The sequence below is a fragment of the Manis javanica genome, chromosome 14 (assembly GCF_040802235.1).
Source record: "Manis javanica isolate MJ-LG chromosome 14, MJ_LKY, whole genome shotgun sequence".
In the NCBI taxonomy this organism is placed as follows: Eukaryota; Metazoa; Chordata; class Mammalia; order Pholidota; family Manidae; genus Manis; species Manis javanica.
In genome coordinates this window covers 77412784-77425877 of record NC_133169.1, presented here as the reverse complement: position 1 = coordinate 77425877, position 13094 = coordinate 77412784, and the positions used below count along the sequence as shown (strand labels likewise).

The 13094-nt window shown below is 44.4% G+C and overlaps 1 protein-coding gene across 2 annotated transcripts in view; it reads right to left on the bottom strand.

Moving 5' to 3' along the window:
* FEM1C (fem-1 homolog C) overlaps nt 1-13094 on the bottom strand; it is a 103983-nt gene that overhangs the window by 53559 nt on the left and 37330 nt on the right. For both annotated transcript variants that reach the window (XR_012125289.1, XR_012125290.1), the window contains exon 4: nt 1814-2059. The gene's annotated coding sequence lies outside the window, so the exon portion shown is untranslated. The remainder of the gene's footprint in view (nt 1-1813; nt 2060-13094) is intronic.

The following is a 13094-nucleotide window of genomic DNA, read 5'->3' as shown; positions in this document are numbered from 1 at the left end:
CACCTACCTCTCCAGAGATGAAAGGCTCCAAATAAAAAGCTTTGAAGACCAAAACTCAACATATAATGTCACATTATTTATATGCTCTTCCTACAATTCCACATTTGTCTTTTTTCTTCTCACCCACACTTTCCTCTGGCTCCCTGCCTGGAACTTTTCCCTACACCCTGTCACTACTCGTCATATCTCCAATATCGCCACTTGCCCTTCCACCAAAATCTTTATGCGTTGTCACTAATAACCTTTTAAATGTGCCTCGGACTTTTTATCATAGGACAGTGGCAAATACATATATACATGTGCTTTTTATTTAATTAAAATTTAATCTATTTCCACATCCCACAGAAACTTGTATTGAATCAGCATAACCAAAATGCTAACTAAGCACCCAGTAGAGCTTATAATAAATGCTAAATACACTACATGATTTCAATAAGTATTTGCCGAGGTCCTACTGTGTGTGCTGCTTTGGGCTACAGAGATGACTCAGAAAGTGTTCCTGCCTCAGACACACTGGGAGGACCCCAGCCCTCGGGCGCTCGCTCCTCCTATACGCCACTCTCCCTCCCCAAACAGATGCTCTTGGCCACAGTAGGACCTAGGAATGCAAACGTCAGTGGCTTCATCTTCCCTCACAGGCTTGGAGCCCTTTGGGCAGCATACCCAGAATATGGTCTAGGAAGGAGGATATCAGCACTGGGCAGGCAGGGGAAAGCCACAGGAGCCGGAGTGGGGCCCTCTTCCCCAGGTCTAAGGAAATTCCACTTAAAGCAAAGGTCTGCCACCCAGCAGGACTCATCTGGGCTGCCCGGCACGTCACTGACCTGAACATCACGGCTACCCACACCACCCTCTCGGGAGCCCATGCCCAGATGGCACCATCCAGTGGCCAAGCCCAAGCCCCCCACCTTCCCAGGGCAATTCCAGGCAGGATGAGGCCCCACATGGGCCCTTGGGCTTCCTCCCAAGACCACACACAGAAGTGGAGAGGGCATCTACAAAGAAAATCGGCATGCTGTGGCCCTGAAGTGACCGACAAAAGGGCTATCTCAGGAGACGTACGGCTTTCCACTCATAACAGCTGTTCACTCCCCGCTAGCTCCAGAAGCATGACTGATCACACCCAATAGAAAACCAATCTCTAGCCAGTACCACATTGTCTTAGTACACCCATGCGTAAGACCAGAGGACAAAAGGTGTTTGCATTATTCAATCATTGCTGGTATCACATCAATCTACCTGCCTGCTTCTTTCCACATATCCCCAACTCCCCTGGAATTTATCTTTATAAGCCAGAGTACTAAAGAAGGTATCCTGGATTATCAATTTAAAAGTCCTTCCAATGGGTATGACAGTCCTTTGCATATGGCAACAAGGAGAAACCCAGTTCCAGGCCACGATCATGCTGGAAGGAATGGGAAGCACACACTTCCACTCTGGCACCCTCCTCCTGACAACAATACCATTCTGGACGCCTGGCAGGGAGGGAGACAGCAGAAGGGTAGCTTGGAGCATTACAGGATCCTCACTAAGCAGTCAGTCACGTAAGTTTTTATGTCCATCCCCCTATTTATTAAGAGAGAGCAATCTGGGCATTAAGTGCATGGACACATACAAATATCTAATGAAAGCTTCCTGTGCACATGCACATATACAAGGAGGGGAAGAAAATCATCCTTTAGAAACACAGAAACCTATGTGTACTGATTTGTAAGAATGATCAAGACATATTGTTACATGGAAGACGCAAGTTGCCAAATGCTGTCGTGCGTATGGTGCCGACTGTGTACAAATAAAGAGGAAGTGCACTTACATTCATACTTGCACATGTCTGAAATATCTCGGAAGGGTATCTGAGTAAGCTGACGAAAGTGGCGGCAGGTCCAGTGAGGGGAACTGGGAACGGAGGGACACTTTTCTCCAATTTCTCTGGCACTACTCCTCCTGGAAGACAGGACTGTGAAAGTGAAGAAGACATAGCTGCAGATGCTCTGGTTTCTGCCGTCATCCCACAGGTCCACAAAAGAATGGAACATGTACATGCATTATCCATTCAAACCTGTAAAAGGAAAAATCGAGAAATGCATTTCATCTTAAACCCATAGGAAAGTAACTGCGACACTGGGGTATTGACAACAGTGCCCCTGCCCCCTTCAGAGACCCAAGCCTTTTCACCAGCCTCCTAGGAGCCAAGTCTTGAACAAATGGCATCTTGGCAAATAAATCACTGGGGAATCCTGGATTGCTTGATTGATGTATGATTAATGGAGACCCAGAATTTGCTTCAAGAATTTGTTTGTTTTGTTTCTCCTGCTTCTTATTTATTCCTTATGTAGTAGCAACATGAAATTGGCAACATTCTTTTCTAACCTTTGGAGAAAACAATGACACCTGGGCAAAGGAGATTCTAAGAAAGCCAGAGGCACAAGGACACAGGAGCATCAGAATGCTTTAGTCGACTCCTTGGAAATTTCTTAAACAGGCTCAGAAACAAAGAAAAACAGATCTGCTAAAAGAGAGAGGGTATTTGAAGGCAGGGCAGAGGTGAACAAAGACCATTATGAAAGAGATTTCAAAGCCCACATTCCTCCCAAAGGGGAAAGAAATGAGAAATTCAAATGATCATTCTATTAACTAAATACTACTCTGTAATTGCAAAATAAGGACTTGCAGGTCTGTTCTTGACATTCTGAATATGTCTAAGAAAATACATTTTTAATTAGCAAAAAGGCAAGAAAGATGATGGCTGTTTGAAGGAATCCTCTAACATTGCTTGAATAATTGTTTAAAGTTTTGCTCTCATCTATTAAAATGTGAATAATTGAAGAATGAAAGGACACTTGTACTCCAGAATGACTGGTAAATCAAGGGGGTAAAGAAACAGAACGCTACAATGGCACCAGACAGGAACACCCCATTTCCATCATCACCCCCAGATCCTTGGCTCCCCCAGGGTCCTGCAATGACCACAGGCCACTTCTATCAATTGTCAGGAGCAAAAAGAACAAGGGGATTTTGTGTTCACCTTCTCTCAAAAGAAACATACCTGGTGCATCCACCCTTCCCCATTCCCAGAAGGAAAATGTGGGAATAGAAAACAAGGATAAAGCGGGGCTAGGAGGTAACTTACTAAATAAAGAGAGCATCTCCCGGAAGAAAGGGAAGAAGGAAGGAGGAACTTTCTTGACTGACACTCCTGGGTGTGGGCACTTGGTAAACATGGTCTGATTTCATCGGAGACAGGTGCTGCTACCATCCCTATTTTCCACAGAGGAAGCAGGCATCAAGAGTTTAAGTACCGCGCTTGCCCAAAGCCGCTCAGCCCCAGCACATCCCCCAGAGCAGGTGGGGAGGGGGCAGGGGGCCGAGGAGGGCTGAGGGAGGTGGGGCAGCCCCGAATCTCCCACCTGCTCTACCTCGCTTTATTGGGGCCAACCTAATTTCACACATGGCCTGTATTCCCTTGCGCTCAAGTCAATTTGTAAGATTGTCCTACATTTTCCTTTACAGAGCATCTCTATTTGAAGGCTCTTCGTCAGGAGGGCACAAACAACTTTGCTAAGTGGGTACTGTTTCTGCTAATTATGGAAGGCTGGCCGCTGGCACAGGCAGGAGAGCGTCTCTGACTCACCCTCTTTGGCTTCATCTCTGAAAACGGATCCTGGAGATTCAAAGCAGAGAGATGATACAAGGCACAGCTGGACCACGACCCTTCAGTTGGTTTGGAGACATTTGAACGTGGCCTCTGTCTGACCCAGAAATAAGGCTTCTACAACTGAAAGCTGTTCAGATGTTCATCAAAAATATCTCTGCCTCTTCTCTCTCCCAAAGTGCTTCTGGAGCCACAGCAAATCTCAGCTCAAATATTCCAGAACACCTCCTCCCATTGGCAAAGGAGGAGCGAAGCTGTCTAATTTTAGGGTCTAACAGTTGGCATGCAATTAAAACTGTATTTATTATGGGCTTCAGAGGAGAATAATTTATTTATGGGTAAATTAGGATCACTGCAATACAAACATGCTCCCACAGATCAGGAATTAGCTATGCTCAGCCAGGGACCAAAAGAACTCTGCCATTTTTACAATATGGGGTTTACTGTTTCAAAACAAGCAAAGGATCAGATACTTCTAGTCCACTTTTCAGCATCACTCCCAAATGCTACAGCACGGTTCTGGGTGAGACTGTCTAGATGGTAGCCTTGGAAATGATTGAGGTGTTTGACCAAAGCAAACTATAAACAAGAAAATTTGTTTCCCTTCCTGAAAAGAAAAGAAATTGCATTAATGTCAAAGTTCAGGAAAGCAGATGAAGTGTATTTTGTTTTGGTTTTTGGTTTTTAGTTTTAAAAACTTTGCTGACCAGAGATTTAGGCTGAGATAAATGAGTCTAGTAATACTGGTCTCTTCTGTGTCATTGAATTGCTAAATAGAGTTTGAGAAAAGCATGCTTTCTCATTTAAATGAGAAATAAAAGAAAATAAAATCACTGACAATATGTTACCATTGTCCTGCTGAAAACAAAGTTTCTATAATACTTCTCTCTGCCAATTCAGTATCACCTTTAATTTCCTCTTTAAGAGCCTTCCAACCTAATCAAAGTATGTCTTTACTTCCATTACAGTGACTTTGCAAAAAGATATGAAGTATATAAAAATACACAAAAGTGTGAGTTCTTCCCGACTCTAAAACTATCACAACATTCCATGTGAGATAAGACATGTTAGTTTTTAACTTGTTTTTTTTGTTCTGATGTGGAAAAAAGTCTAAAACATAGAGCTAGAGTTTAGCTGTATAGGTTTCTGTTGTTTGATCTATTTCCCCCACATTGAAGACTTTCAGTTATTGGTGAACTGTCCCTTCACTCTCTGGGTTGTGCATTTCTACACCTTTTCCTGTCCAGCTCACTATTACACATTGGCCAGGCCTAAGTAATAACACATGATTTCTAACCAGTACCTGTATCATCAAACCCATTCAGTATAAGGAGTAACGGAGACCTAATTACCCCTGAGAACCCATCCTAAGTGACTACACAGACACCCACTGCTTGGATCAGTCGTCACAGGACCTCTTTTGTATCCATGGAAACATTCATTTACTCTATGAAATAATCTTGCACATTTATTTGTTTGCTTGTTTATTGCTTATCTCTTCGTACAGAACAGGCATTCTGCGAGTTTAGTTCATCCTTGTGTCCACCCCACCCAGAAGGGAGCCTGGCACATAAAAGATTCAATAATCATTTGCTGAAGGGATGAACTCCCTAATGACTTTTGGGACTACAAACAATGGATCTATAAGTGAATCCCTAAAGAGAGCGCTCCAGGATCTTAGAATCTCCTAGAGAAAAGGAATCTCATAGGTCATTCAGAGTTGGTAAATTTTTGTTAAAGGAGCAGATAGTAAATATTTCAGGCTTTGCAGGCCATAGGATCTCTGCCCTGACTACTCAAGTCTGCCATTGTAGCATGAGAGCAGCCGCAGACCCTACGTACGGGAATGAGCATCCTGTGTTCCAACCGGACTTTGTGTACAAAGACATCAATGGTGAACTGGAGTGTGATGACCCTTCTAGACCAGTGGTTTCCCAGGGACTTTCTAAGAAAACATTTTACCAAGAGCAACTAAGGGAAAACGTAAGGATGTTACTGTGAGGCTTTTTTCATAGAGCTAAACTTTTTTAACTTAAAAAACTGTCTTTTTTTTCTGTCTCTTTGTCCTTCCTAGTTTTTTGGTCCTTCAAAATATTTCTTCAGATAAATTACAGTGATAGGAAATTGATTTTAAATTGTTAATATCTTCTTTTTTGCAGAACAAAATTTGGCAACATTAACATACTGCCAACATCCTTTCTTGGAAAACATTTTTTGCAAATTTTTCCTATCCAAGAAACTCAGACAACTGAGAACTTCTGTGGGGCTAGCCCACACATCTCGGTCTACATGTCCTGATTTACTGTCAAGACAGCCCTTTCTATTCTGGATTCACTGAAAAGATCTTAGAAGTTTCTGGAATCTAGGAGGACCAGAGAACTATGCACTAGGAGGACCAGAGAACTTGACTGCTTTGGCAGAACATGAACACCCCTATGGTCTGTTGCCTGCACATACATTAGTAACTCCACCTTGGCTGTCTCCAAAGAACAGAGGCTTCTAGCACGGTGCCCATCAAAGGAACTGCTTCCCACCCTACTGCCCTGCTAGCCACGGCCTTGCCTTCCTCACAGACTCCTCCAAATCGGGCAAGACCCACAGACTTAGCTGAAGCAAGGTCACCTGAAGACCTCGCACCCCAAGGAAGGTGGAGAAATGAATGGTTTGCTCCCTGGACTCTTTGAGCAGGAGTCAAGATAAAAGGGGGTTGGAATGGGTGCTGAGTAAACCACTTCATAGCTCCTTCTGCAAGGATCCTGAGGCCCAGAGCTCTTTACCTTTATCCACACATCAATATCAATTCAGGCTATTTCAGAGAACAACAGAGCTTCAGCCTGAGAATCTGTGGCATAACTACATTTTTTTGAAAGAAAAGTCAGTGGCCTAGTGGGCCACAGGAATATTTTTGATCCGTTAGTAAAAGCCACATATGTAGAAAAGTGAAGAATTAGGATAATTAGCCAGCTAATTAAGACCTCAAAACAATTCTGCCTAATCACTAAGCCAAAAGGTTAAGAAACAAACTAACAAAAAAAACTCTCAAAATTCAAATAATTGCTTTAGTTATTTTTTGTACTTGCAGCCATAACTTTAAACCCTGTAGTTCAATAGGGTGGGGTTGGGAGTTGCTTCGTCTAAGCAGTGCGCGCTGGCCTCTGTGAGCACCCCTGTCAGCTCTGAACAGTGAAGCCAATGAAGCAAGTTGCCCCTGAGTACAGAGAGGATTCTCTTTAAACAAAATAAACCACAGAAATCACAATGGCTTCTTTTTACCTGGTAATAGATCATTTTTGTGAGTTAAGAGCTGGAAACAGCACATTATACAAGGGAAGTCTGACTTATAATGAAAGTAGTTTGATGTGATGGTTCCAATCGTCAGAGACCAAAGCAAACGCACCTAAATGTCAGTGGCTGTTATGTCTGGGTAGTGGGATTGCGATGACATTCATTCTATCAAATTTTCAAAACTATGTGTATACAGTCCTTTTTAAAAATACAGCAATTTATTCCCAAATAGGATGCCAGTAAATAGGTATCTCTTTGTAATGCATTATTTTTACCCCTTCATTAAATATTTACTAGTTCATTAAGTGCAGGATGATATACATCTAAGGTATATATGAGCCCCAAAAGTTGTTTGAGATACTATCCTTTTCTCAAGAAGTTCACAACTGAATGAACAAAATTTAGTAACAAATGATGTCATTACAAATAGTACAATAAGCATTAAGTGTTCTTAGAAATATTCATGTTAAAAGAAACAGTTCATTTGGGGGCAAAAGAAATGTGAATGCTGCCACACACATGTAATTCTTGGAGGCCCAAAGCTGTTGCTCTGTGAGCGGATGGCAGGCTGGGGATGAGGTGAGGGAAGAACATTCCATCATGGGGAAGAAACACACAGACGGGCAGAGTGGTTCACGTTTGCTGAGAATCTCAGTTCAGCGGTGTCCTCTGTTTTTTAATAAACACAAAAGCATTATTTGTCCTATTTGTGTAACAAGTCCTCATTAGGATTAAAAACACGTCAAAAAGTCATGGTCACTGAATTTTCTAACAGATAAATCAGGACCAAAGTCATTATGTGTCTCGGTCATTTTGGGATGCTGTAACAGAACACCACATGATGGGTGGTTTATAAACAACAGAAATTTATTTCTTGCAGTTGGGAGGCTGGGTCCAGAGTCTGGTGGGGGTCGGCTTCCTGGTTCCCAGATGGCACACCTCTCACTGTGCCCTCCCCTGCTGGAAGGCCCGAGGGAGCTCCCTGCAGTGCATAAAGGCACTAATCCCATTGTGATCTAATCACCTCCCAAAGGCCCTGCCTCCTAATACCATCTCACTGGGGGGTAGGTTTCAACACATGAATTTGGGGGGACACATTCAGTCTACAGCATTATGTCTCAATGTTTGCAAACAGCAGGCTGAAAAGATAGGAGGTTGCCAAGCCATGCTCTAGATATCAGAGCCAGTCCCCTCCAGAACTACTATTTCTACTCAGTGTTTCACTTATTAAAGTAAAAAGCAAGACTTAAAGCAGGCTGGGCTGAACCCTGTACTCTTCCTCTTTCTTCAGATTCATATGAATATTGTCTCCAAGGTTTGTGGTCAATTTCCAATCCAAGATTCTTAGCAGGGCTGCATCTACCCAGTGTTCTGATACCTGTTTTTCTACCAACATTGGAAGCACTGTTCTGTGGCAGCTTTGGGGATGTGGTTTACTTTCAGAAAATTCATTCACAAGGAAATAATCCTGTACATCTGTGTCTAGGTTGCCCCTTAATCACATTTTCATAAAAATGGAGTTAGTATTAGGACAAAGCTGAGTTTACTGGCTAAAAAGAGGGAATGTGCCAGGAGGGGACAAAACAGTAACTGACGTGTGGTCCTCCCAGTGGAAGGATCTCTGGCCAGAAGGGAGCTAACATTTCAACAGGTAATTGGAGTTAGACCACATCCTGCCCCCCTTGTGTCTATTTGCATCTACTGACCTAAATGTAGGCTGAGGAACACAGGAAGCATGACTACAGTTGGGTTCACTATACACAGACAGGGTGCCAGCCTTTAGGTGCTGACAGATGCCAGCTTGTGGAGTCAGAGAGGCCTTGACCAGCAAGTTCACTATGCTGCAGCAGCCTGCCAGACCCAGCAGGGAACAAGGCGTGAGTGTCAGAGATAAGTGGCTTCAGATACATAGTACTTGAATCCATCCTGACCCAACTACCTGGGTGGCACATCTGTACCCTGCAGGCCTGATAAGCCTCTCCCCACGCTCTGCAAAGCTCCAGCCCTCATACAGCCATCTGCAGGAGCAATGGGGCAGTTAGCATGCTTACTACATGCTAGGGACACAGAGAGATGCTAAGGCTCCCTGAGGGAGAGTTTTGGCTTAATGTAAAGGTAGCTTTTTTTTTTTTTTAATAAATGGAGTGTCATATTAACAAAACCTTTTATCTTACAAAATAGTGAGCTCGCAAGCACTGGAAGCATTTAAGCAGAGACTGAAAAATGGAAAGTTGGAAAGTTGGCCTAGCTCGCCTCGAAGGTCTGTGCCATTTTCCTCTGCCACTTTTGTTCCACTCGCATGCATATGCGTGAGAAAGTGTTAAGAGTGTGCCAAGAGGCCAGTTCTCCTAGCTCATGGTACTGCTGTGTTGGTTGATTTCATGTGTTAACTAACTTAGATATTTGGTGAAACATTGTTCTGGGTGTTTCTATGAGGGTGATTTGGGATGAGATTAACACTGAGATCGGTAGACTTTAACGTGAGATAAATATTGTAATCAACAGAGTAAAGCAGAGTGCTCTCCATAATGCGGTTGGGCCTCATCCAATCAGCTGAAGGCCTCAATAGAACAAAAACATGGGCCCTTGCTCAAGTGTGAGAGAATTGTCCAGAAGGCTGCCTATGGACTCAGCTGCACCATCGGCTCTCCTGGGTCTTGAACCTGCTGGACATGTTGCAGGTATGGATTCACCAGCCTCCACGATCAAGCAAGCTAATTCTTTATAATGAATCCTTTTCTTTCTCTCTCTCCCTCTCTCTCCATATATAAACATCCTATTGGCGCTATTTCTCTGGAGAACCCTGACTGCTACAACTCTCTTCCATCTCCTGTGCTGATTCAGCCTCCCCTTTCCAATCTCTAAATGCTGGAAGCATTCCAAAGGTCAGTCCTCAATAATCTGCATGCACATCTCTTGGTAGATGAGATCCGCCAGTCCCACGGCTTTAAATCTCATCATCTCTACACTGATGGCTTCATATGCACCCCCAGCCTCTTCCTGGGGCTGCAGATGGGACTGTACTTCATGTTTCTTCTTGGATGTCCAGTAAGAACTCAGCCTCAACATATCCAACGGGAGCTCTACACGCTGTGACCCCCGTCTCCCTGCACTCATCCATCTTCAGGAGTGGCACCACCATTCACCTTGCTGCTCAAGCTCCATACCTAGATGGCGTCCTTAATTTCTTTTTTCCTCATATCCAGCATCCACACCTTTAGCAAGACCTATCAGCTCCACCCCAAATAAAACCCAAAGCCCCTGCCCTGCGCCACCACTCCCTGCTTCTACTCCTGCTCACCTCCACCTCGCCGCTCTAGAGCTGCGGCATGAACCCGATCACATCCCTTCCCACCCAGCCCCTCCCGTGGTTTCCCACCTTGCTTGGAACTAAGTTCAAGGCCTCAAAGGTCTACGTGTCCTTTTCTTCCCTCTCTGACTTTGTCCACCACTTCTCCAGTCTGCCTTTCTGCTCTTCCTGGCACACCCACGCGGGCTCCCACTTCCAGGCCTGTACACCTGTTGTTTCCTCTGCCTGACACTCTGTGCCCAAGCCTTCACAGTGACTTTCTCCTTTGTAGCATTCTTGCCTCAGCTTAAATGTCACCTCCTCAGAGCAGCCGCTCTAATTCCCCTACCTCCTTTTCTCCTCCACCTTCCATCCCTGAACGTTGCCTTGATTTCTCCATGGCCCTTACATTTGGCTCAAACCAGGCTGACCTCTAGACAGAATCCCTACCACCTGCATGCTGGGTCTGGGTCTCAGGATCCACATGCAGAAGAGCTGGGCCTCCAGACTACCCACAATGTACCCAGTCAGGAAATTGCTGCCTTATAACTTACTAGCCCCTGAGAACAAGGACACACAGACAAAGTCTCCAGAAAGGCATGTCGAGGTGGGTTCTGGGCCTGCCCCCCAGGTCCTTGCTGCACGGGGAAAGGGGGTCAAAGGAGAATGCACCTGACTCAGAGGCAGGCAGGCCAGCCAGGGGGAGACCGAGGCCAAGTCACCAAGCTCTGCAGTCAGATACGACTTCTTCTTGGGAGGAAGGGTGGGAGAGGCGGCCTGCTGCTGTGAGCCCTTCTAGAAAATATCCCTTGAGATGATGGGCTCAAAAGCAAGTAAGTTGCCTAGTTCACCTGTGGAAGACCCTCCTGCCATCACGACTCAATGCTGGAGGAAATGCAGACCCGAGGATGGTGCCGCACACCTTCCTGTTCGGTAGGATGCATGCTCACACCGTACTGGTGCCTCGCCTGCGGCCAGTCAAACCACACGTGGCCCTACCCCCACCCCAACACCTCTTCTGCATGAGCTCGGTTACATAAGTGAATGATCTTCCTACTTCTCCTGTCTTCATGTCATTTACAAACTCAGTTGCCTTTCTCTGCAGTGGTTTTTTTAATCCATGCTGAGTATCTTGCTTAAATTGTAGGACCTTCATTTCAATCAAGGAAGCAACATGGAAGCAACATACTTATTGTGGAGCTTGACATCCTGTTGAAGGTGCTGAAAAATAACAGCAGGGAAAAGGAAAGAGCCAGACATGCCGTCCTCCCATCTCCCCAAACACACCCTCATCATTTCCCCCGTGTCGGATGCCAGGCCGGGCTCTGCCCAGGCCCCTGCCGATGCTCCCAGCTCTTTTACAGGACTGTAAGTCTCATCTCCAGGCCTGATCTGTCCCTTGTGTTGGGTCTGGACTCCTACTATTTCTCTTGACAACAGACCACCAGTGAAAGATGAGTGTTTTAATGAACTGTGAAGGCAGAAAAGGCAACATGACCTGAATACAAACCTGTAAAAAATGTACAGGATCTGTAGTTGTTGTTTTAAAGAAAATTTAGAGAATAAAGGCAGGATTCCCTTGAATGAATATTTTTCTTGCATCAAGTGTGTAGCTGAGACAGTCATAGGCACTGATGTGGCTCTAAGGCCATTTCTAAATACACAGATAATCTTAACACCCTTACCTTTTAAAGTCTTGGCTATAACTAGGTACTTAAAGAGCCCAAGAGTCATTCCTAGGATTCTTTTGCTAAACAGCCAAGCACAGGTTTTATTAAGAGCAGGATTTGTTACTAAAATGATTTAATTAAACTGCACCACAGCTAGGATTCCACTACTGCAGCAGTAGAAACTAACACCAGCTAACTTAGCAAGAAAAAAATTTATTGAGGGGATGTGGTAGCTGATATTCACTTAAGGAAATGCTGAAGACCCAGGTCTCAACAGAGACAGAAATTGGGCTGCTCTGGGAATCTACATAGTTGATATCAACACTCTCTTCAAGATGCCACTGTTGAGTTTAACAAGTTCTAATCATTTTTTGTTTCTACCAAATCCACAGAAACAGCACCTCTGATTGCCCTTGGTCAGTGTTAGCAGGATAATCCCACCAGGACTGTAGCCATTGGGACAGGGGCTAGTCCACCAAACAGAAGCATGAAGCTCTTACCAGAAGACAAGAATGGGAGACGCTGGGGGTTGGGGAGCTGCATGGGGAGGGTCTAAGCTCCACTCTGGACCACCGAAGGATGGAAAGGTTTTCACTGACTTGTGTACTATTACGTGTTAATCTGATGACAGTGATGAATTCAATACATTAAGAAAAATCACTTTCTAATGTATTGGCTTAGCAACGGGGACAGCTGCTTTGCACAGTGATTGTATTGAATCTGTCAGGGAGGGAATACCCTGGGGTCCACGGAAGGTGTGAACCCCTTTCCTGTTAGCTCACAGATTTTTTTCTTTCCCTCCTCATGGGGAACATGCCACATGTCTACTTTGTGTTTCTCTCTTTCTGTTTTATGACTCAACTGTATCTGAATCCCACACTCCTGGCAGACGGTAAGTTGAATATTGGTACTTTGTTTTCACTTTTGCATTACTGTTATTTGGGGGAGAAATGTGTACTCCAAATGTGGCTGGTTAGGCTGCCTTAACATTTCCTCCCAAAAGTCTCTACATAGGCAGGCCAACACTTTTTAAGTTGGCTTTTTCATTGTGGATTTTATGTTTACATTCTAGGTGAACTGGTCATTTACACAGCTCATTTATTTATGCCTTTGTTTTTTGTTTTTTTTTTTTCTTTTTAAAGATGCTCACAGCTATTTTCAGTAGCCCGTGTAAACTAAATATCATTTGGGGTGTTGT